Genomic DNA, 22,717 nt, shown 5'->3' with positions numbered 1-22,717 from the left:
CCCTTCCCCAGGAGATTTTTTTTAGACACTCTGCACTCTGGGTCAGCTCTTAACATACAACAGATCAAGCTCCAAATCTCTTCAAAGTTATTTTCTCCCAGCTTCTAAACACAAATATGGCTTTTTAATGGATTACTATGAATTTTCAATTTATTTATTAAAAAAAAACGTTTGTGCCACACTGTTCCCTCCATAATGACAAGAACAGCAGAGTTTCAACACTGCAGCAGAGAACTGCTTCTACTAAAGGTGAGTCCCACTTCACAGCTCAGAGGCCTCACCAACACTCAGCTACACCAAGTTATCACAACACAAAACCAGTAATGAGTCAAGCGTGATTTCACTGAGATCTTTAGAGGATACCAGCTGACATATTCAAAACCATCAGCCTGCTTTAAAAGTAAAATCTCAGCTGTTCCTCAAACTCCAGCACCACTAGCAGTGCAGTTGGTGCTGGACAGCCCAACCATCCCAGACTCTTGCTGCCCAAGGAGCTGTATGTGCTCCTGAGGTTGGAGCACGCACAGCATCCCCCTGATCCAGCTCCAGCATCGCAACAGCCCCAAAAGAGCAAAACCGAAATCTGTTCTGTAAACATAATGAAATTAAATAAGTAGTAAAAAAGGGGGAAAACCGCCAGTAGTAGTATTTTCAGTTTCCAATGGAGCCCAGAAGGCAATGCTCTGAAGAGCTGGTTGGAACTCACATGAACATGTGAATGCCCTATGCTGTTGTGATTTTTAAACAATTGCCTCCTTTTTGAGAGGAGCACGGAAGAGCCATACCAGCCACATGCCAGAGAACACCCCTGGACCAGCAGCCGGACAACTTCACCCTGAAGTCTCAACCACTCGCACCACAGCTCAGCACGGATGAGGAAAACTCCCTGCCCGGCAGCGGGTGGGCAGGCAGGCAAGGATGCGTGTACACAGCGTCAGCTCTACGAAGTCAGCTTTCTGGCAGCAGTTCAGCAGTAATTATTTTGCACCCAAAAACATCTAACAAGGAAACAGGCCCCTCTTTAACCAACAGGAGTGAGACTGTTTTGATGCACATTTGCTCCCTGCTTGCATAAGCAGAAATGGAAATCAATGTGCTTTGGACAGTTCAAATTCAGAACAACCCAGATCCTCAATGTTTTTGAACACAAATAAGCTTGCAGAGTCAACAGCTCTTCTAGGGCAACTCCTAAATCTCTCAGTAAAAGCAGCCACAAAGAAAACTTCATGAAGCATCTCTCCACTGCTGTGAGCTGCTATGCAGTTTGCTCCCAACTGAATGCAGAATCTCACTCTTTTAGTTGGATCCCTGTCCTAAGCAGTTACACCTGGATGGAAAATATTAACTATACTTTACCAAGAAGCCGGAAATACCATGATGGAAATTTCAGCAGCAGCACAGGAACCAAGCAAAAAGCTAAAAATACTTCTCTAGGAAAAATAATAATAGTAAATATATACATGCTAAAATAAGACCAGATGTGAAAACTAGATTGGAAAAGATCAAAAACAGCACAAGTCAGACAAAACCATCCAAGAACCAAGTACCTAAGAGTCTATTCACCTTTTTGGGCTCATCAGCCACAAATGTAAACTTTATTAGATAGACTTGAAGGCAAACAGCTTTTTGCTTAACTTTACAGACCCCACAAAAGGGGTCTGTACTATATGCCTTGATTTACCCCTCATGTGACATGCGATTGTGCCCAACTAAGTCCCAGCCACCTCCCAGTTCTTGAGCCACATCCATCTCACAAGCCATTCCCATGTCCCTGTGCCAGATCCACAATGCATGGAAACAGCAGCAATGCCAAACCACCGTGGGGTGTTGGTAATGCAAAAGCCCTGGTTGCAGGAGGGAGTCTGGTAGCAAGGGATACCTGCCCGCCTTCCCATCCAACCCTCCTGTCACACCTCTGCGATGTTACTGGCATCTTCTACCTGCTCTCTACTCCATTATCCCGTCTCCAAGACCAGCAACAGCTATTCCCATGGCTGCTGGGCCAGGAGAGGTCCTGGTACACGGCTGAAAGACGGCAAGATCAGCAAATGACCCAACTACAGCTCCAGCCCACTGTCCCACTGCTTGTACTAGTGTTGCTTTGGTGTTCCTGTTCACAGATGGAGCAATTTCTGTCTGTGAAACTGCAACTAGCTTTGCTATTACCATAAGAGGGATGCCATAGGTAACAGATGGGTAACCAGAGCAGTAAACCTGGTTCTGAACAACAGAAAAGACACAGGCTCACCTTCTGCCCCGGGGTGAAGTAAATTACCCAAGGCTGTAATTCCGCAGAATCTATCACATCTTAACAGTTCAGCACAAAAAAGCCAATTAGGATGTTGAAGTGGTTTCGGTTTTACTAACATAGAGTTAGTAGTACTGGAAGAAAGGAAGCTCATTACAAAGCCGAGTCTCTGGCTGGGACACCTTAACAGGACAGTAGTCAGAGTCCAACTCCCAGTTCTTCATCTCTTCCCACAGCCCATATGCTCCAGCGGTTTCCACGGGACACGTGCAGGCACCCCAGCCAAGATGCTGACAATGCCTTTCAAGCCCCTGCTCAGCACCGCAAGAGCTGGATTCAATAAGGCATTTCATACACAGAGTCACTTACTTGAACAAGTGGTCTCAGCCATCAAGCCCCTCACATGTGCTGGGTTCTGTGGCTCTGCCAGTGGGTTCTCTATTTAAACCAGACAATACATCCACAGCACAGCAAGCTCCAGTTAGACACCGGAAACTAATTAAATCCATGCTGCTGATACAAGGCAGAGCTGCAAAGGAACCAGCTGCCTTCCAAAAGTCCACAGCAGTTGGCCAGCAAAAACCTGTTTACCAGTCCCATGCATTCCCCTTCTCCTGCTCTCCCCTCCACACATTTACCGAGGTTGACGCAAGAGCAGAACCTGCTTCTTTTCCAACCAGTCCCATCCTGCCCAGTCCTTGTACCAATTTCATTGTCACAAGCACACTCATCTTGGGAGAGAGCCTGCAAAGGTTTCGTTTCTACAGTCAAGACCCGATATTGCTATTTACTTCACCCATGCCCAGAGCACAAAGCCCAAGACTCCGCTGTACAGCCAACATTGATCCCAAAAAGCTCTGGAGCAGAACAATCCAGCCAGATCTGACTGACACACTGGGAAAGGTCAAGTCCCTAATGCTCACCTACTGCAAAACCTGAGGTTTGTATTCATGCCTGGTAACTCCTCACAAAATAGGATCTGTCTGTAAGCAGGTATCCAAAGGATTGTCTGTATCCCAAATCACTGAGTCACATATGTGTCCATGTCTGAGAAGCCCAAGGAGAGCTACTGCTCAAACAGTTACCAAGCACAGACTACGGAGCCAGAGGCCAAAGCACCTTCAGGGTGGACAGCCCTATTCTGTGTTTCAACCTCTGCCACTGGACACAGATCCTTTTTAACCATTTTTTGCTTCTGCTGTGGGGAAAAAAAAAAGCACCTTGACAGCTCAGCCACCCTTCTACCCTGGCATGCGATATAGAAAGGGAGGCCGAACAACGACAGATCCAGACGTGCTCCAAGCGACTGCCGGGCCTGCAGCACCATGGGGATCCAGCTGAAGGGCGACTGACTTGCAAAAGCTGAGCAGCGCCTGCAGATGCAGAACGGGAGCTGCACAAGCACGTCTGTAACAGGCATCGCCGTGCCCTTTCCATCCTTCCCCCAAGCACCACAGAAGTTTCGAGAGCAGGTTTAACTTCAGGTAACAATGCTGGTTCAGCAACAAGAGTCAGGCAGCAGCAGTGGGACCCAAGGCACCTGCAGAGGCTTTCTGTGGAAGGGATGATCTTATATTTGTCACAAACACACAAATTCACCACCACCACAACTCAGATCATCAGCCTGGTTGTGACAGTACCTGTGCTGGGCCATGCTCCAAGAACAAGGCAGGAAAGCACTGCATTCAGATGTCAGGCTTCTGAGTAAGGCAAATTCCCCTTCCACCTCCTTCCCTCCTATCTCCAGAGCTCACAGTCTGCTTCGCAGTCACCAGGCAGTGGCAAAAAAAAAAAAAAAAAAAAAAAAGCTTCTAGACAAACAGATAATTTTCACCCCGCAGCTTGGAACAACTGCTTCCATTTCACATCTCACATCTGAGGCTAGAACACCTCCTCCTGTGCTGCTGCAGCCCCAAAATAAGGTTAAGACCATCTCCACCAGCACACTACTTCCCCAGCCCTGTCCCTGAATACTCCTATGCCCTCAAAAGCTAACACTTTTCATAAAAACAAGATAAAGTGCTGCTCGCCTTTCTCTTGATAAGGGATCTTAATGCACATCCGGCAGTGTACACAGGAATGGATGTGAAAGAAGAGTTGCCATCAGTTTCACAGACAGAACAGAGGAAAGCTCTTCTCCCCGCCTCCACTGCAGCCAGAGCCGTGCTGCACCTTTGCTTTGCAGCAACAGCCGGCAGTGGAGAGCTGCCCTGCCTCCCGCCAGGCCACTGGGCAGAGGCTGTAGAACCTGCCCAGCAAAAGGAAAAGGTTTAGGGACAACCTGCTGCAAGAGGACTTCATCAGCAAACCCAGAGGAACAGCAGGTACAAAAAGCAGGCAGCAGCAGGAGAGGAAACATCAGAGGAGCATGCCAATGGCCCAGCAAAGCAGAGAGGGGAAACACTGCAGCAGCTGAGAGGCCACGATGTGCCCACCCAAGAGCTGGTCCTGAGCCCACCTGCTTGTCGCCTTCTGGAGCCCGCATCCACAGTGACCCACAGAGAATGGTACAGAGCCAGCACTGTTAACACACCTCACCAGAGCAGGAGAGCAGATGTTTTGGCAAGCGACCATCCATTTCCCACCCCACTGTGATGGGCTTATTTCCCAGCCTGGCATCAGGGCCGCTTTGTACTGCTTGCTGTTAATAAACTTCGGGGTTTTCCCCTCTCTCCCCCAAATCTGCAGTTGCGCACAAGAGCACACGTGTATTTAAATGTTAGTGTGAAGTCAGGCAGTTGAAACAGCAAACTCCTGGAGATCTCTGAATCCCAATCTGTGAAATCACTTCTTCCCACCAAAGCAGGGAGATGGGAAGGCATCTGGCTCTCCCAGCCCTGGGACAGCCCAAGCATCACCACAAGGCCAGTCCATCAATAAAGCCTCGTCATGCACATGATGCTGTGCACGGCACCATCATTTCTCTCCACTCCACTGAAGGCAGAGCAGGGTCCACAGCCTCCGCTACGGCCCACTAAGAAAGACCTACAGCAAAACCTTCCTCCTATTTATGTAACCACAGGCCCCTGACCAGGGAGTGAAAACCCCACACGACTGAGGAGGGGCTGCTGTGCCGCCTTCACCCCTTGTCAGCAAACTGCAGAGCAACCCCCTGCCCATGGCAGGCAGCCCCAGACCCACACCCACCAGTGCAGCTGGTGAATGATACAACAGCTCCCCGCTTGATGGCAACACAGCTCCTTTATCAATTCCCATGGATAGAGAGATAGAGAGCAGTTCTCAACCAGGCACCAAGGAAGGTGGCACCCCTGCAGCCCCAAGTCACCCCAGGTTATGGACTGCTCTGTACAACAGCCTGGAGACAGACTCCCTGGCAAAGCACAGCACAGCTTTCCCACACTGCCAGTCTGCGGGTGAGCTGCTCTCCTGCTGCCAGTCCCTGCCTCTCATCCACCCTCCTCTTCCGCAGGAGCCACCAAGCTGGTGTTGTGGGCATTGTTCGAGGGGGATGATGCCCACAGAATGATCCATGCCTCATCACAGCAGGATGAGGCTCCAGAGAAAGCCCAAGCAGAGGTGTTTTGGTGTGCATGAGTCAGAGGGTCCAACCAGACGGTGGGGCGAGACCTCCCCCCGTGCACTGTGGGAGAGCTCCTCACAGCTCTGCTTACAGAGCACAAACCACAGCTGTGTCCCATGAGCCAGGCAGCAGCAGAAGGGGAGCAGAGGACACGGGAAGATGCAGCCATCCAAGCACTGTCTCAGAGGGAGTGCTGTCAAGTGGTGGGAGACATTCAAGAGCAGAGGAAGAATGCAACCCTTTCGAGGACGTCCTCAGAGATCCCGCAGCCTTGAATCCCGCATGTGCTTCCTTCCGGCATTGCAAGGGATCAGCTGTAGCTAGGATGAGAGGCTCAACATCTGTTCTCCAAAGCATAAGGGATATTTCCCAATCCCTTTCCTATAACAAAAGCAAATTCCTGGATGCATGTGTCTCCCTTCCCTTCCTTTCCTCCCCCAAGCCCAAGCTGGGTGACAGTCTCAAAACCTTTCATCCACCTGGAGGAGATTTCCTTCCCACAGAGGAACTTGACTGAACACCAACACGGGTGAGCCAGGCACTCTCCTCCCCAGGGAGCGGGACACCAGAGCAATGTACTCGGCACTTTTTCCTCCCCACAGCCTTCGGATGGGATCCCAGATGACCTCAGGAACAGGAGACTGGGAACAGACTGCTGCCCTCAGACACTCACACCACAGGTCTCCCCACAACACAAATGGCTTGAAGCTGGCTGGAGCTGGCTCAGCATCATCAAACAACCCAGAGCATCCCCGCTAGTTCCCAACTTCCAGCGAGCGGGAAATCAAAGTTTAGCAGAACCCTAGCTCTCAGTGCTTCCATTTTCTTTCCCTGCAGCCCCTAAGCAGTCACAGAATGAGCAAAAGCAATCCCTCTGCTTGCCATCTGCACGGCCTCCTTGTGTGCAAGGCACAGGAAGCAGGAGCTCCTGGCACCCCACAGGGGCTGTGCCCTTGGAGCCTGCCCCAGAGCAGGACAGACAAGGAGCCCCAGGACCATCATCAGCATATTGCACCAGCCTGACAATTTATGTGCCAGGGTGCAAACCTGCTCTGACAGCAGGTGATGCTTACTCTTCTCCTGCCCTCCAAAGATGGAAGCCACCATTTCTGGAGGGCAGGACATCCCTGCTGCCCAAACCAGAGTCACACTGAAGTCCACAGTGGACTTCTTTTCTCTGAACTACAGCTTTCCAAGCAGCCATGCATAAGAAAACCCCCTCTCTTGTTACCCACTCTGTCCCACCAGAGTCCAGGCCACCAGGGATCTCTAGGTGATACCAGGTATGGACACTGCCATTTCAAAGTTTGTACTTGACACCCCTGACCACATCTGTCATGCCAGGTGGGACACCCCAGAAGAGAGCCCATCCACTACCCTGCACTGGCATCCATGCCATATGGCTCCAGGGGCTGGGGACATAGCTCTTTCCCTCCCAGCAAGCTGGGCAAGAATCCGAGCAGCAGCATTAGCCATCTTATCATCCCGATGTCCCTAGCCACAAGATCCAGGGGCCTTCCAGACAGCTGATGCAAATGATAAATGCCCCCTGGCTCTTACACTACTCCTTTCAGCAGCTGGCTCAAAGTACTTCACCAAAGAAGTGTCATTACAGAAGAGGGAACCGAGGCACATAACTGCCTAACGTCACGCAGAAAGCAGTGGCAAAAGAGGGAGAAAGGCCTGGTCCCTGGAGGCTGCTGTGCCCTCTAAGGTCACCTGCACAGAAGGTGGCCCTGACCACAGGTACCTTCTCCAGGCCAGGGCAGTAACCCAGCCTCACGCAGCAGTACCCACTCGGCACTAGGAACAGGTCAGAGGCCTGGCTGCAGCAATTGCCAGATTGGTTTCAGATTTGTCTCCTGGTTTGCATTTCTAGTAGGTGGGTGGAACAGACACCTGCAGCCAGCGCTTCCCTCCTCCTCCTCACCAGTGCTACCCTGGGCAGCCACCACCTCTTAAAAGTCATGACCTTCTGTCCAGAGGATACAGAGGGACACCAGCAGGCATTTATCTCCTGCTTCCTCCCCTACTCTGCCATTCCAGGGCTCTCACCAGGTAGCAGTGGGGGAAAGGAGAAGCTCCCATCCCTGACGACTGGGAAGGGAAGGTGAGCTGTGCTACACCACCCAGAAAACAGTGTAGAGCCAGGGAGGCACTGGGAGAACTCACAGGCGATCCGAAAGCTCAGCAGTGCAGCCTAAGCCAGGAGGAGAAGATGCTGGCCATCGGCCAGGCAGCTCAGGGCAGCCCTGCTGCCCCCATGAGGGACAGGGCTGGGAACTCTGTGCTGCAAAGCAACCAGCTCCTGCCAGGAGAGTGCAAAGCCCATCTGGGTGGCTTTGCAAAACCAGACAGTTTTTCCCAGTCGTCTTCATCAACACTTCTCATGGCTGAATGCTGTAATACAGATTTGCCCAGTACCTCAAATAACAGAGCTTTTTCCCAACTCTGCTTGAGGAACAGGGCAGGGGAGGAAGTGGGAGAGATGAGAGCCACGCAGCACTGGAAGAACAAAAACCACAGCCTGTTTCATCTCCCACCTCCAAGATCTGGGACAGTTACTCATCCTGCAGGAAATGGGAGCAAGTTGAGCACTTTGGGGCCTTCAGCTAGAAGGGGTTTCCAGAAGGGGTTACTAATGAGCCGCTCCAACTCAGCAGATTCAAAACGTATATCCAGCCTGGCTGCCAAAGGCTTGTGCACTGCAACAGCGAGATGCGTGTGACAGCAGGGTTCCCCCACTCCTTGGCCCATCTGGGGACTGTCACTCTGCAGAGATCTGCTTGGCCTCCTGTCATGTGTATCACTACCAAACCCTTTTCTGTTAGCAGGATCTGGGTTGGCATAAGCACTTCTAATAGTAGGATTTTTTTTTCCCCCTTAACCCATATCTTCTTGACAGAACCAGGTTAGGAAGCAGCTGCACCAGCAGATCCGGGGTAGCCTTTTGCAAGACAAGGCAGGGGAAAAAAGGGTGCCTGGATCCAGTTATCTCTTCAAGCACCAAACTACAGCTAATTGCAACTTCCCCAACTCCCCTAGGGTCACACAGAATGGGGGAACAATACCAGCTCTGCTCTGTCCCAGCCCAGTCACTTCACTCCAGAGCAGGCCCTTCACCCTGGAGAGCCCCAGCACAGGGTAGGCGGAGGCGGGTGTCATTCCCACTGGTGACAAGGGCTGTTTCCATTTCTGGGTTGCAGAGCTGCAACTCTGCCAAGCTGAGCTGTCCCACATTCAAGCAAACACCATTTCCCCCTCTGCCTTCTTCCCCAGGGTGCTCGAAGCCCCACACATTTCCTCTCAAATGACTGCCAAACCTGAAAAATTGGGGGGGGGGGGGGGGGGGGAGGAGGAAGGGGAGAGGGGAGAAGAAGAGCCAGAGGTAAGGGAAAGCTTCCAGGGGTGTTTCACAGGGAAACCTCTCCCCAAAGAGCTGTCAAACTCCTTGTGTTGAGATGCCAGAATCACTTCCCTACTGCATAGTCACACAGGAGCTGGCTCGCTGCCGTCCTGGCTTACATACACTGCTCCCAGCTCTCCACCCCAACTGGGACAGTCACCCAACTGGGACAGCCTTTCAGGACCATAGCCAGGACCCACAGCCCAGACCATGGGGAAGAAAGAGTAGCACTGTGCAATTAATCTTTCCTGCAGAGTAACTGGGGCAGAGGGATGCTCTGTGGCATGACAATACCCATCAGCTTATGTGCAAGCATCAGCAGCATCTTCAGAGAAGCAAGGAGTGATCCATGAGGCATTTATCTTCCCACCTCCTCTATTACAAGACCAAGAAGCTCAATCCATTACACATTTTTCCTTACAACCTCTTGAAGGTACAGAAGCAACCTTCTTATTTTAGACAGGGAAGCAAAGCACCCATGATCTCAGAGAAGAAAAGGGTGGGTATAGAAGGGCAATTCCCAACTAACTGGAGACTAACTAGGACAAATTCCTAAGATGTAGACAAATACCCAGGTCTGCTGGCTTGCATAGAGGGATAAGCTTCAGAACAGAGCAGCTGGAGACCTACATGCCATTCCTGGTCATGCCACAAACTGTTTAGGATCTTTTCACTCCTCCACCCCTCACATTGAGGATCAGACTCACAACCCTTTATTAAGCACCATGACAGCTTTGTGGCTTAAGGACTCAGTCTGGTTTGCCACCAACCTCCACATCAGAAAGGCATGTTCCAAAGGTTGTTTCTCATCTTCCCTTATTCCCCACCTGTGTGTATTTTGCATGGGATCAGAAGGCCGGGACCAACAGGAACACCACAGGAGCGGCTACAGCCAAAAAGGTGGCTACAGAGTTGCTGTGGATTGAGAAAGGAAACTTTTTGAGGGGTTCATCCAAAAGACTACTCTCTCAAACAGGCAGATCTACTGTGACCTCACTGGTTCCTCCCTTTACTGTACCTGCTCAAGACTTGCTTCTCTGGGCCCTACCTAAAGTGCTTAGCTCATAAAGCCAGAGGGATCATGCACATTAAGGAACATGCAGGATTCACCCCCCAGAAGGACCCATTTCATCTTGCTGCTATTAATACCTGGAACATTATATGCACGAACCAACTGTCCCTTCTCTCTCATTTCTGGGCTCTGACTTCTCCAATTTGTCCCAGAAACCCCAGCCAACACACGTCCACCCTTCTCTAGTACACATTTCCATCCAAAACACAAACCTTTTCTTTTTTTGAGTTAATTACTCATGTTTCTAGTTCCCATCACCTCTTCCAGTCCCTGCAGACAGGGCCCAGCTCCCCTGGCTCCCTCATTCATTATGCAGCCAATATGTGGGCCTAAACCCATCAACACTCATTATGAAAACGGGCCAAGACTTCCCACAGCTGCACAGCGCTGTTGGGTGCCCACCCACAGCCAGCCCCATGGGTGTGTGCTCAGAGGGGCTGCCAGCCACGCTCTGGAACGTGAGCCCCTCTACAGCCTTCAAACTGGGAATACAACCATGGAGGGGCTCTGAGCTGCAGTGCAGACACTGCCAGAGCCCTTGGGTTGAACAGACACAGCTCAGTTGTCACCACTGAGTTATCACCACCATCACAGATGGTACCAGGTGCCTGCAGAATATGCAAATGGAGGGGGAAATCAGTTTGCCATCTTCCTATGCAGACCCCAATCCCCTCCAAACTCCAGCACCACACCACCCTCTGAGCTAGATGGGGCTCCAACTCGCTCTAACAAAAGCCTTTGTTTCCACAGCACCAAACCCATCACTAAAAGCCAGAGCCATACTCTAGTTGGACTTGGCTCTCTTTAGCATGGCTTCAGGCTGGGATTGAGGGCTGCCTGCAAGCTCTTTGCTACACTGGAAGGAAGAAGCTCTCAACCTTTCAGAGCTGGCCTGAACTCTGCACACAGGAGCCCAGGCAAAGCCTTCCCCTTGGGCTGGCTTGCAAACAGCTGCGTGCCTTTGATTTTGCTTCAAGAGAAAGCATGTTTGAATTTCTGTATCTAAGCATAAAATAGTCAAGCATGGCCAAAAGCATCCAATCAAGAGCACAAAGCATGAGAAGTTGGGGCCCAGGGTAACCATGTAGCTAAGGAAGCCCAGACTTCACATCCAGACCCAAAATTACTAACTTGCCCTGCCTGCAGAGAGGGGCTGCCTGACCTGCCTAAGGCTGCCAAAGGAGCTGGGAACAGAGGACCAGGCTCCCCTCCACTGCCCTGTCTTCACGCGCAACCAGCCCATACAGGCTGCAGAGATGCCAGTATAACCTGACCTGAATTTTGACGTACACCGCCAGCACCCCAGCACCAGGCTCCACACAGCCGCTCTCTGCCCAGAAACGTGGGACAAGCTCAACGCTGACCAGCAGCAGCAGCCAACCTTACAGGCTTACTGGAGGCCGTGTGATGGTGTGTGTGGCACACTGCGAGAAGGATCACACAGAATGGTGAGAGAAGACAGCAGAAGCCACAAGCAGCAAATCAGGCAGGTCCAGGGCATGGGAAATCCTGCCATTAGCAGGATCCACTGCAGAGGATTTCACAGCTAATGCACTCTTGCCACCAAAGACCATAGAGAAAGCAAAAGCAGCAGAGCATTTCTTTTCCGATAAGCTGCTTTTATCGAGAAGTTTACACAGGCTTCAGCCTGCCTGCCCACACCAGCCCCAGCTGGAAAGCAGCTCCAAACCTGTGCCTTTAAATCCCCCTTGGCAGAGGGAGCACAGGACTGGGGCTGTGCGAGCAGACACACCCTGCGCTGCCGCCTGCTCCAGCCGCCGGAGCACACAAACATTTCCTCCCAGCCGCTCCTGCGCTGCAGCTCAGCCAGAGCAGCCTCAGTACCTGCCAGAGCTGTGCCAGAAGGGGAACACAGGCTGTTTTACACAGACCTGTAAATTCAGAGACTTAAACTCGCTTCCTGAAATCCCCCCTGCTTCCCCCCCACAGCAGCGGACATTCTTCCTTCAAACTTCTTCCTTAAGGCAAATATTTAGAGTCTAACAGGCATTCCTCATCACAGGCACAAGTTAAATATTGGCCCTGAAACAACAGCAAGTGCCTTTAAATGATTCTGGCTGGAAAAGCACCACTCTGAACTTTGATTTCTGGCTCTGAACAAAAATAGGAGCAAAGCACAGAGTGTTACACTCTTCTCCCAGGAGAAGTCAGCTTTCAGGCTCTACAAGTCCCCCACCAGGACCACAACCAGCAGCAGGAACTGTCCCCTGCTCATGCATTATCACACCTTGGGTGTCTGCTGTGAGCCAAGCCCGCTGCAGCGTATCCTCTGCGCTGTGCACAGGATTATTTTGAGTCTCATTTCCAGGTCTGTGCTTATATACTCAGAGAGACATTAGAGAAGACCTGCTGGGAACCACAGATGCCATCCAGACTGCAGTGAGGGCATCTGCACATGTTGTCCTTCCCCCTCTGGCTGCACCACCTCCATTCTCAAAGGTGCCCACCTTTCCATCCAGCTGTGCCTGGCAAACTGATCTCTCCGGTGCAGAAGATGCTCTAGGCTGTTCCTGCTATGCAGACAGCTCAGCTCCCTGACAGACGTGCTAGCTCTTGCAAGAAAATATCTCAGCAAGGTAGGAGCCCAAGAAGTCAAGAGAGAGTCAGTACAATAAATAGGAGAAGGAAGAGCGAGGAGAAAAAAAAAATAATGCAGTGAGGTCAGTACACCTGAAGCATAGCTGCACCCGGGCTCTGGGACGCTGTGGGCATTTTCCACACTGAACTGGGGAGCAGAGCTCCTGTCGTGACTCTGCAGCCAGCCCCGAGCAGCCAGAGCCCCTGCAGAGCTGGCCTCACCTCACCCCAAAGCAGCCCTGCGACACCCTGTCACTGCTGAGCCAAGCCCATCGGCAGACGGGGCTGCTACATCACCATGCTGCTCACACACCTCCTGCTGAAGGCAGGCCTGCGTCTGCGCCTCACAGCTGAGGCAAAGGAGCCCCTGCCAAAAACCACCTGAAACCAGCGTTTGCTCCAACACAAGGGGTCTGCCCACCATTTCTCCATGGCAAAATGCCACAAGAGATTTACCCAGAGAGCTTTAGCTAGGGAAGGGTTACTGCAACACAGCACAGGTGTGCCTGAACAGCATACTGCACTGTAACTCACATTCACAGTGTTTATTCTATATCCAGCTAAATTCAGCACAGTGTGTTAACTGAGCTTCCCTCTCACTTTCCTGAACTTGGTGCCTGGTAAGCCTGAGAAGCACCTTCCTCAGCTCCCCCTGCTCCAAGCAGCAGGCCTGAGCGGTGGAGAGCTGCTCCCTGGCAACAGCCCCTGCTATCGCGCGAGATGGAGAGCCGCGACAGTCTGCTGTGCTGGAATTCCAATCTCTACTCCCTTCCCTGCACCGAAACACCTACTACTTCAGGCTGGAGAATCTGCCAGGGACTCTGACAATCTCTTCTCAGGATCCCCTGATGGGGCAGAAACCCCTACAAAAACAGCATGGGTTTAAAATCAGCTGCAAGTTACCCTGGAGGAAATGTTAAAGCTCCATCACTCCAAGCACTTCCTCTTTCTTCCCCAACTGCCAAAGCCCACTGAGCAACGAGCTCCAGCAAGCAAGTTTATGCAGGAATTCCCAAGGCTCAAGGCAGAGACTAGTCTGTACCTGTCAGCACCAACACCGGTGCCTCGTCGTCCCATGGCACACTGACCCCACACCCACCAGAGGCAACTGCTGCTCCTCAGCTACCAGCTGCGAGCAGTCCCTTCCAAGATACAGGCCATACCTCCACTTCAGCAGTTGTTCTAAGTTGTGTCCTTAATATTCTCTGCACTTGGAAACACAAAAGCCAGGCTTCAACTCAAACCTGCATTGCCTTCGGGATAAGTTAGGAATTGGCATAGTTGGGGTTGGGGGATTCCAGGAGAGCCTTAGCCTGCCCCTCGCCCACACATACAGCACAGGAGGCACTGGAAAGCACCATCCTCTCCCTACATCAAACTGGGGAAACCAGGCAGAGAGTACAAACTTCATCACTGCCAATAGTCCATGCTAAAAAAAGGAAAAAGTGTTTCCTTGCTTTGTGGTTTATACCTCAGTGCTATCTCAAAAGCAAAAAGCAGTGAGATTTGCTACCTGAAAACATCAGGCAACAACAAGACTCTGTAAGACTGGACCTTCCGAGTAGCACAAACCCATTACACCTCCATTTTGGTTTTAAATTGGATTACCACTGACCTTTCAGAGCCCAACGTTCAGCCCCCCGCACCCAGGCAATAGCTGCTCTTAGCAAGACTTTCCAGCTTCCAGATTGGGAAGGGGAATGAATCCCCAGAGACATGGACGTGCTCCCAGGGTACCCACGAACCCCTCCCGGCACCTCTTCTCCTCTGCAGCTCTGCTGAGCTGCAGACCTGCGGGGCTGCAAAGCACTTCCAAAGGAAAGCTTCACAAAATCCAAGTTCAAGACCAACCTTAACCCATGTTTATTAACTTAAGAACATCCCTCTCAGGCTGACAAAGCCTGTGCATCACCTGCCAACTGTCTAATTCACCATTTGGAAAGCAAAAGCCAGGCCTCCCTCATTAAAAAACATTACATAACGTTAAATAACAAAGAGCTACAGGACATTCTTTGGTTGGTGGACATGTAAAAATGAATGATTAAAAAAATTAACGCTTCTTTCCTCCAGAATCAAAGTGTCTCAAACACCCTGGGAGCCAATGAGCACCTTATTTCCAAGACCCAGCTCCAACAGTGTCTTGGCTCATCCCAATTACTGGTCTTGTGTTCAACTTTCTTCCACCTCTGCCCCACAGACACTAAACTAAACGCAGCACTTCCCAGCTCTTTTTCAAAGCACCGACCCCACCAGACAGCAGTGGGGCTGTATTCTGCTGCCTAACATCTGACACTGGAGAGGAAGCCTGCAGCACAGGGAACCCTTCCCAGGCCTGAGGCTCAGCTCCTCCAGACCTTGCAGGACAGGAGTCCAGGCTTCCCTCACATCACCGTCTTAGTGCAAGTCTTTTCAGGAGAAAAGATAATGAGAGCACTTGGTTTTACTGTCACAGGTGAACTAGACTCAAGACATCGAGACCTTCATTTCCTGCAAGTGAAAATGTTTAAGCTGCAACTTTCTAAGCGACACAGGTCTGACTGCAGTGGAGAAGGCAGATGTCAGCAGGGTATTTCTTGGAAAATGCAACTGTCACTAACCTCCCAGCAGAAGAATACAGACTTCACAGGCACTGGGAAAAGTTCCTGGACACACAGTAAACTTCTGTCCATCATCTTTTTGGAAGCAAAGAAGCCAATTTAAAGTCTTCCAAGAACTAAGTGAATTCCTCTACTCCAGGAGCAAACTCTCCTTATTGTGAGCTGTGAAAGAAATCATGAACATCTTACTCCACATAGCATTTTGTAATGCCCTGCAAAGTCTTACCTACAAGTTTCAGCTTACCTGAAGAACCACTTCCTAAACTGCACAGCATGGGATCACCTCAGTGCTTATCAACTGCGCCAATCTGCTGCAACATTACCATTGCAGCAAGCGGAAGACAGACAGACTTTTTGTGGTTTTACACACAAGTGCACTTGCACCCAGCACGTGCTGTACCACCTCTCCCTATCACAGCAGGGCTGGTGGAACCCGCAAGTGGTGGGGATCACAGCTCTGAGCACCTCGGGTCGTGACAAGCCTTGAAAGAGCAGACCCGTGTTTCACCTTGGCTGCCAGAGAGCTGCCAGCAGCTGATGGTGTAGTAAAGAGAGGCCAGGAGGTATCCTGGAATATCTCAGCTCAATGCATGCTCTGCAGTAAGCTTTTTAAGCCAGTTATTAGGAATAATGCATGAACATAACAAGGAAAGGAGGGCGGGGAGGCTGTCCAACAGGAAGGGCTGTAGCCTGTACAGGGATTTAGGAGAATTGCCCAGGAGACGGAGGGCAGCTAGCATGAATCTGGGAGCCAGACAGAGAGCCCAAATACTCTTCATTAAGCTGCCCCAGCAGAAAGTCACCTTTACACTTTCCTCACAACTGAGTCCTGCTTCTTCTCTACAGCGCTGGACCTACCGGAGACACGGATTGCCAGCAGGAAGTATAAACATCCATTCTAATAAAACCCCAAAACTATTTATAAGCACACAACTTTTCTAACGGGAAGATAACTTGTTCCCCAGCAGAATCCCAGAGTTGCTGAAAGACCTGCTCCCCCTCCTCCCCTCCCAGCTCACAGGGTACAGCAGAACCGAGGCAGTCTCCAAGCTGTGCCACAGCTGGGCCCGAAGAAGGAGGCTCAGTTTCACAGCTTCTCACTGCGCCCAAGACAAGCCGAGTCTGCCTAGTCAAAGCTCAATTACAGGGCTGTGGGCAGAGCTATGCCCACAAGCTCTGAGCAAAAAGCCGTTGTAAGCACACGAAGGAAGCTCCTGTGTTGGCACCCGAGTCTCTCCCCTCTCAGCAGAGGGAAGAGGGTTTGACTCCTGATGCAGCTGAAGTCACAGGAGTAGCGCAAGGCAAACGAGGCCACTGCACATTGGAACCAAATCTCACATTAACCAGCCCTGCTGAGCAAAAGGAAAGTGTCTCTTCCACAGCCCTGAGGTCTGTACTTCTCCTGCACACCCCCAGGAAGGAGCCAAAGCACAGCAGGAGTTGCCGCTCACCCGAAGCTTCCTCACCACCTCAGATAAGCCTTTAGTGCCTGTAGTGCTGCAGTTCCTCTATCTGAAAAGCAGAGATAAACAGCTTCCTACCCAGACTCGCTCATGCAAGGACTGGTCCTTCTAGCAGGCTGTAACGCTCCCAGACCGGAGGCTAGGCACATACCTGGATGGACCAGCCAAAGCAAAGGTTTGCTTTTCCAGCACAGCTCATCAGAGCTCCTCCTAGCTAGGAAAACCACGGGGGCGGGGGTGGCAGCGGGGGGGGGGGGGGGGGGGGGGGGGGAGGAAGCTACAGAGCACAATCAGGCCTGAGTCCAGTCAAGATGTTTATTGGCAATCACTCTCAGACACAGTCTCTTCCAGCCCAGTGGGGCTGGAGGGGGTGGGGGGAAAAATACCGTTTGTCCATGAGCACAACCCTCATGTCATTCTCATTGATCCGCTGAGTCACTCCCGTATTAACAGTTTTGACAACACTCAGGCTGCACAGGAGCTCGGAAACGGAATACAAAACAAGAGGCAATGCGAAGCCTCTCTACCTACTGACACCAGCAGAGAGAAGCACTCACAGGGCAGAATCCAGAAACCTGCTGAACTGCAAGTGCCAACTTCCTCCTCTTCACTCGCTCTTCTGAAGAGTGCTACAACAAGAAAACCAAACACAAACCACGCTGCAAGGGCAGGAACACAGAGCTCCATTCAGTGCACCCAGAGAAGCTGCCGGACAGAACAGTCTCCCCTGCAAACCACCACCAACTGCACCCCAGTCGTTTTGATGCAAGTGCAAACCAGAGTGGCAGCTGTTCTCGCAAAGAAACTACAGAACTGATTTATAAGGCCTTACAGATTTGTAAGCTAACAAGGAGGAGATCAAATCCAGAGGCAGACTGACACAGGAGGGCAGTCATCTTCTACAAGCAAAGGAGACAATCCGCCCCCCGGGGCAAACTGAGGCTCCCCAAGCGTGCATACCACCACACATCTGAGAGAAGCTGCCACCAGCCAGGCAGCAGATTGGGGTTAGACCGTCCTCGTCTGCACCACAAGACTACAACCCACCCAGAGGCCCAAAAAGTGCTAAGCAGCGATAAATTCATCGCCAAACAACATTCCTATCTGTAACGCACCAAATTAATACAAAACCAACAAATCTTTGGCAAGTTCCTCACAGCAGCCAAGCCTACCCCGCCACAGAGAGAGAAGGCCTCTCCACAGGATCCCCATGGAGGCCTCCTGCCCTAATTTACAGCAATTCTTTTTCAGACGCACTGGCAAACACCAAACGTTTTCTCCAATCTGTTATATAAGGCCCAATTTTTAAACCTCTGCGCTGGCAGTGGGGAGATAGGGGCATGCTGCATGTGGCAGGATGACAGGACAGTCCAGCTGGCAGATGAACTTACACACTCCTCAGAATTCATTTCCAGATATCCAACCACTTGTTGTACAAAAGGAAAACAAATGGGTTAGTTAACGAGGCAACTTCCAAACACACTGGTGCAAACCACTCACATGCCTGCAGTCATTCCACACGCGGTTTGACCCAGGTCCTGGTTACCTTTAGCTTGTTTAGAACGGACTAATTTCATGGCAACTTGAAAGAGTTTTAGCAAACTTCGTTTTTTTAACTTCAAAAATACACCTATCATGGCAGGTCCCCATGCTGCCCAGACCACAAACCATTCCTCAAAAGAAAAAAACACCTTCCCAAACATCCCCACAACTTCACGTTATTTGATCCAAGAGCCTCATTCAATTCCCCTCTGCCAGCCACCAAACAGGAGCCACAGGCCTCTGGTGGCCCAACTCCACAGGAGAGCTGGTTCTCATCTGCAAACCTCTCTTCTTGGCTGCCTTAGGAATAGCTAAAGTCAGCTCCTGTCTGGTAGGGGCAAAAGGGGGAGGGTATTTTTCCTGTTTCTCACATTCATCCTCACCCACTTTGCTAAAGAAAAAAAAAAAAGCTGTTTTAAAACCCAAATTCAGCACAGTCCCTTTCCCCAAATAAACACTTCCCAACCCCTCTGGAGAGAGGAAAGCTACATACAAAGGAGCCAACATCCTGCGAGGCTCCGGCTCCACCAGGGCAGGGTGCAGGCCGAGGGACACAACCGGGGAAGGCCCGACCCCGTCCCTGCCACCGACCCGGCCTCAAAGGGGCCCCGGGAGGGGGGGTCGCGATCACGGGTGGACCCGGACCCCTTCCCCAGGGCCACAAAACAGGCGTCGCCGGGAGGAAACGAAGCGAGGCGGCCCAGGGCCCTCAGCCCCCGGGCCCGGCCCGAGACCTGCAGCCCCTTCAGACCCCCGGGCCCCACCTGAGCTCCCCTCGGCCAATTCCGGGCCTCCCCCCCCAGCACCTACCTTGCCCCGTTGCCCCCCCCCCCCCCCCCCCAGCCCCCTCCGCCCTTCCGAGCCCTGCCCGGCCCTCACACCCTCCCCAGCGCCCCGGGCCCGGCCCCCACCGCCCCCGCCTGAGGCGCCGCCTGAGGCCCCCCCCCGCGCCGCCGCCGCCGCCGCCGCCGCCTCCCCGGCACTGCCCGGTCCCGGCCGGGGCGAACCGCAGCAACAGGGACCCCGGCTCGGCCCCGGTTACCTCCGCGAGCCCTCAGCGGCGGGCCGCGCTGCCGCTGCCCCGCGGCCGCCTCCCCATGGCGGCGCCCCCGGCCCGGCTCTCCTCACGCCGCCTCTCGCCTCCCCTCACCACTCCGCGGGCAGCGGCCAGCCAGCGACAACGCTACGCCGCCGGCGTAGGCTCCCCGCGCACCCATGCGCCCCCCGCCAAGCCGCCGCCGTAAGCGCCCTTCCTGAATACCAACTCCGGAGCGGAGAGGCCCGGCGGAGCTCGGCGCAAGCGCAGCCGACGGGAGGGGTGGTGGCGCAACGGCGTTGGCGTAAAGCGCGTTCGAGAATAGGCGGCTTGAAGCGAGCGACGGGAGGGCGGCTTTGCGGCAGACGACGGGCGCTTTACGGCAGCGCAGCGCTTGGCAGCTACCGGCGGGGCTTCCCTTTAACTCCCTGCTGCCCGGCGAACGGCAGCGCAGCCCGGCCCGGCCCGGCCCGGCGCGGTGCGGGCCCAGCTCCGCTGCGGGGCCAGTCCCCCACGTTGCCTGCAACCCCCTGTACGAGGCAGGCGCCGGTATAGGGCACGGCTTCCGCCATAAGGACCAGGTCCCACTATAGGGTGCCCCGTAGGGGAACAGCCTCCTATAGGGGACGGATCCCGCTGCAGGATGTGGCCCCCGGTATGGGTTATGGCAGCACTGTAGCGGCCGGGATCCTCTATAGGGTCACCGTCCTCAGGGTGGGGTATTGCCCCACTGCAGGGAACAGGCCCCAGTATAGGGCACGGCCCTGCTGCAGGGGACAGGCCCCGCTATGGGGGACATCGACCCAGTTATAGAGGACGGGCCCTAACTGGGGGCTGAGCCCCCCACTGGAGTACAGCACCAGCGTGGGATACAGCCCCAACAGAACATACAGCCCCGCTATAGGGCACTTGGGCCTGGCAGGGCAATCTCTGGAGAGGGGAACTGGGTCTGGAGGGTCCCACAGAGGGGCTGCGGCAGTGGTACTGGTGGGCAAAACCCCGCAGCCTCCTCCATCCCACACCACCCCGGCCTGCAGGAGCAGAGGGAAGCCGGCAGCTGGGATTTTACAGAAATTGAAGCTTTTTTGAGGACAACGGCCTTGAGAAAAACTGCTGGCGCTGAGCAGAAGACTGAGCTGCCACCTCGCAGGGGACAGCAATGGGGACGGAGCTGCAGGCTGGTGGGAACTGCTGGGACAGGAGCCAGGCGGGCACACAGCCCCTGGTGCCACCTCCAAAAACCTTTTGCATTCTTCAGTCTTGGAATTATTCTGATCAATCATTCGGCCATAAAAATTCTCTCCCCGCACTCGCTCGGCGGAGGAGGGCACAGCTAGAAGAATCGTTTCTTTCTTTCAGTGGCACAAGAGCCAACCCTGTTGGAGCCTTTCGGGGTAACGTTGGAGGGAGGAGGCACTCCTGTACAATCCCACTCCTTTCATCTTCATGGCATGGGACAGATTCACCCCAAAAATATTTTCAGGCAATGGGCAAATGACTTTATGTTGTTTTGGGGGATAATCATGTCTTCAGTCACCATCCACACACCAAATACCCATTTCAGCATTTCCAGCCACTTGAATTCATTCTCTCCCAGTTCCAGGGAAACACTTTCCTCCCAGCATTGGTCTAAAGTACTTTTTCCTCATAGGTGTTTGTTGCTAGAAGAAAATGCTATGATTTTAGGGAATTAGGAAAATAAAATGAGCTATTCTGCACGTAGATGTTGCCATCCCATTCCCACAGGCTCAGGAGGGCGGTGAGGGACTGACCCATGTCCCGCCACTGGAGAGAATTAAATTGCCCCCAAAGTGCCTGACAGCAGAGAGATCCTCCCGTTTTCTTTTCGTACCATCCTACCACCCTGTGCTGCAGAAAAAGGCGATTTCAAGCACTTTGAGAACACGCAAGTTGTTCAGACATTTGACTTGAGAATTTAACCCATCCTCTGGAGCAGGAAAGGGGGAAAGCAAATAGTTTTGATTTTATTTCAAGGCAAATCTCCAGTGGTGAACACGCGGTGTGCCAGGCGCGGTCTGCAGAGACCTGTACAGCTCATGCTATGGAACCAGCTCAGCACCGGCAAGTTAGCAAGAAAAGCCAGGGAATTTCTATCAGGAAAGCATCCAGCTATGAACCCTGCCCTCCTCCCGTGGGCATGAGTTAATTAGGGCTAATTTGCAAGCAGACAACACAAAATGAAGCACTCTCGATCACACATGGAAGAACGAGCTGCTTGGGGGTGGGTGGAAGAAACCTTCCTGCCGTGAAACATTTGCGTTTGGGGCCTGGAAAACCGAAGAGCATCAGAAACACATAGAGAACCAAACAAAAGAAAAAGCCAGGCCCCTCGCAGCGTCCTGTCCGACGCACTCCCAGGTGAAGAGCCCCAACCCTGATGCTGGAGACCCTGAACCTTTTGGAGAGCTCCTCAGGGCGGGGGCCTGAGCTCAGCTGCACAACCACCACCCCCACGCTTCAGGCTCATTCCTAACAAACCTTGGCCCGTCCTGCCAAGCCCCGACTGTCACGCAGGGAGCGTGGCAGAGGCAAACAACTCGTCGCTCCCAAGTGCCAAGGACCTGCCCGAGTAGCAGCTGGAGCAGGAGCTTAAAGCTGTGCCTCATGCTCAGATTTTAAGGGTCTGGAGCAAGAATTTGAGCAAAAGCCATTTCATCCTCATGCTCAACACATCACTGGCACAGCAGCGAGCAGCTGTAGGGAACCACTGCCGGTGAAAGTGAGATGCTGATGGCTGGGAAGGGGTACCTGGCACAAGGCTTCTGGAGATAAGGAAGCCATTGAGGTTAGCAGATGCCGTATAGAGCAGCTGTGATGAAAATGGCTTTTAGGATTAAATATCTGCTATGGAGGGGGACTGGGGTATGAAGCCACAATATGGTGATTTAGGGCAATAAGTTCAGCTATGTGCTAAATAGAGTGATTCAACTCACCTTTTCTGTCAAACAGCCCGTTTACTCCAGGGATAATGATCTCCTTCCAGGCAATAAACCGGAGAAGGCAGAAGCCAGAACTGCAAGGGGCCACCATAAGTCTCTGCACTGCTAAGAAGAGGCCAGGAAAAAGACCTCAACCCCAGTGCTCAGGAGACACAACTTTCTCACCACCACCCACACCTCTGCTCTCCCTTTCTTTCGTTAGAAAATGAGAATAATGGCAGCACCTTTGGTAAATGCTTATCTGGCATCTGTAG

The 22,717-nt window shown here is 52.6% G+C and overlaps 1 protein-coding gene across 3 annotated transcripts in view; it reads right to left on the bottom strand.

Annotated features, from left to right (window-relative positions):
- Positions 1 to 19,623, bottom strand: part of CSNK1G2 (casein kinase 1 gamma 2) — a 46,356-nt gene extending 26,733 nt beyond the window's left edge. For 2 of the 3 annotated variants that reach the window (XM_049807386.1, XM_049807388.1), the window contains exon 1: positions 19,510 to 19,617. The gene's annotated coding sequence lies outside the window, so the exon portion shown is untranslated. Of the gene's footprint in view, positions 1 to 19,509 lie in introns of all 3 variants that reach the window. The other variant, XM_049807387.1, reaches the window with a different exon arrangement.
- Positions 19,624 to 22,717: the final 3,094 nt, after the last annotated feature.

The sequence above is a fragment of the Accipiter gentilis genome, chromosome 8 (genome assembly GCF_929443795.1).
Source record: "Accipiter gentilis chromosome 8, bAccGen1.1, whole genome shotgun sequence".
In the NCBI taxonomy this organism is placed as follows: Eukaryota; Metazoa; Chordata; class Aves; order Accipitriformes; family Accipitridae; genus Astur; species Astur gentilis.
This window is presented reverse-complemented; position numbering and strand designations above follow the sequence as displayed.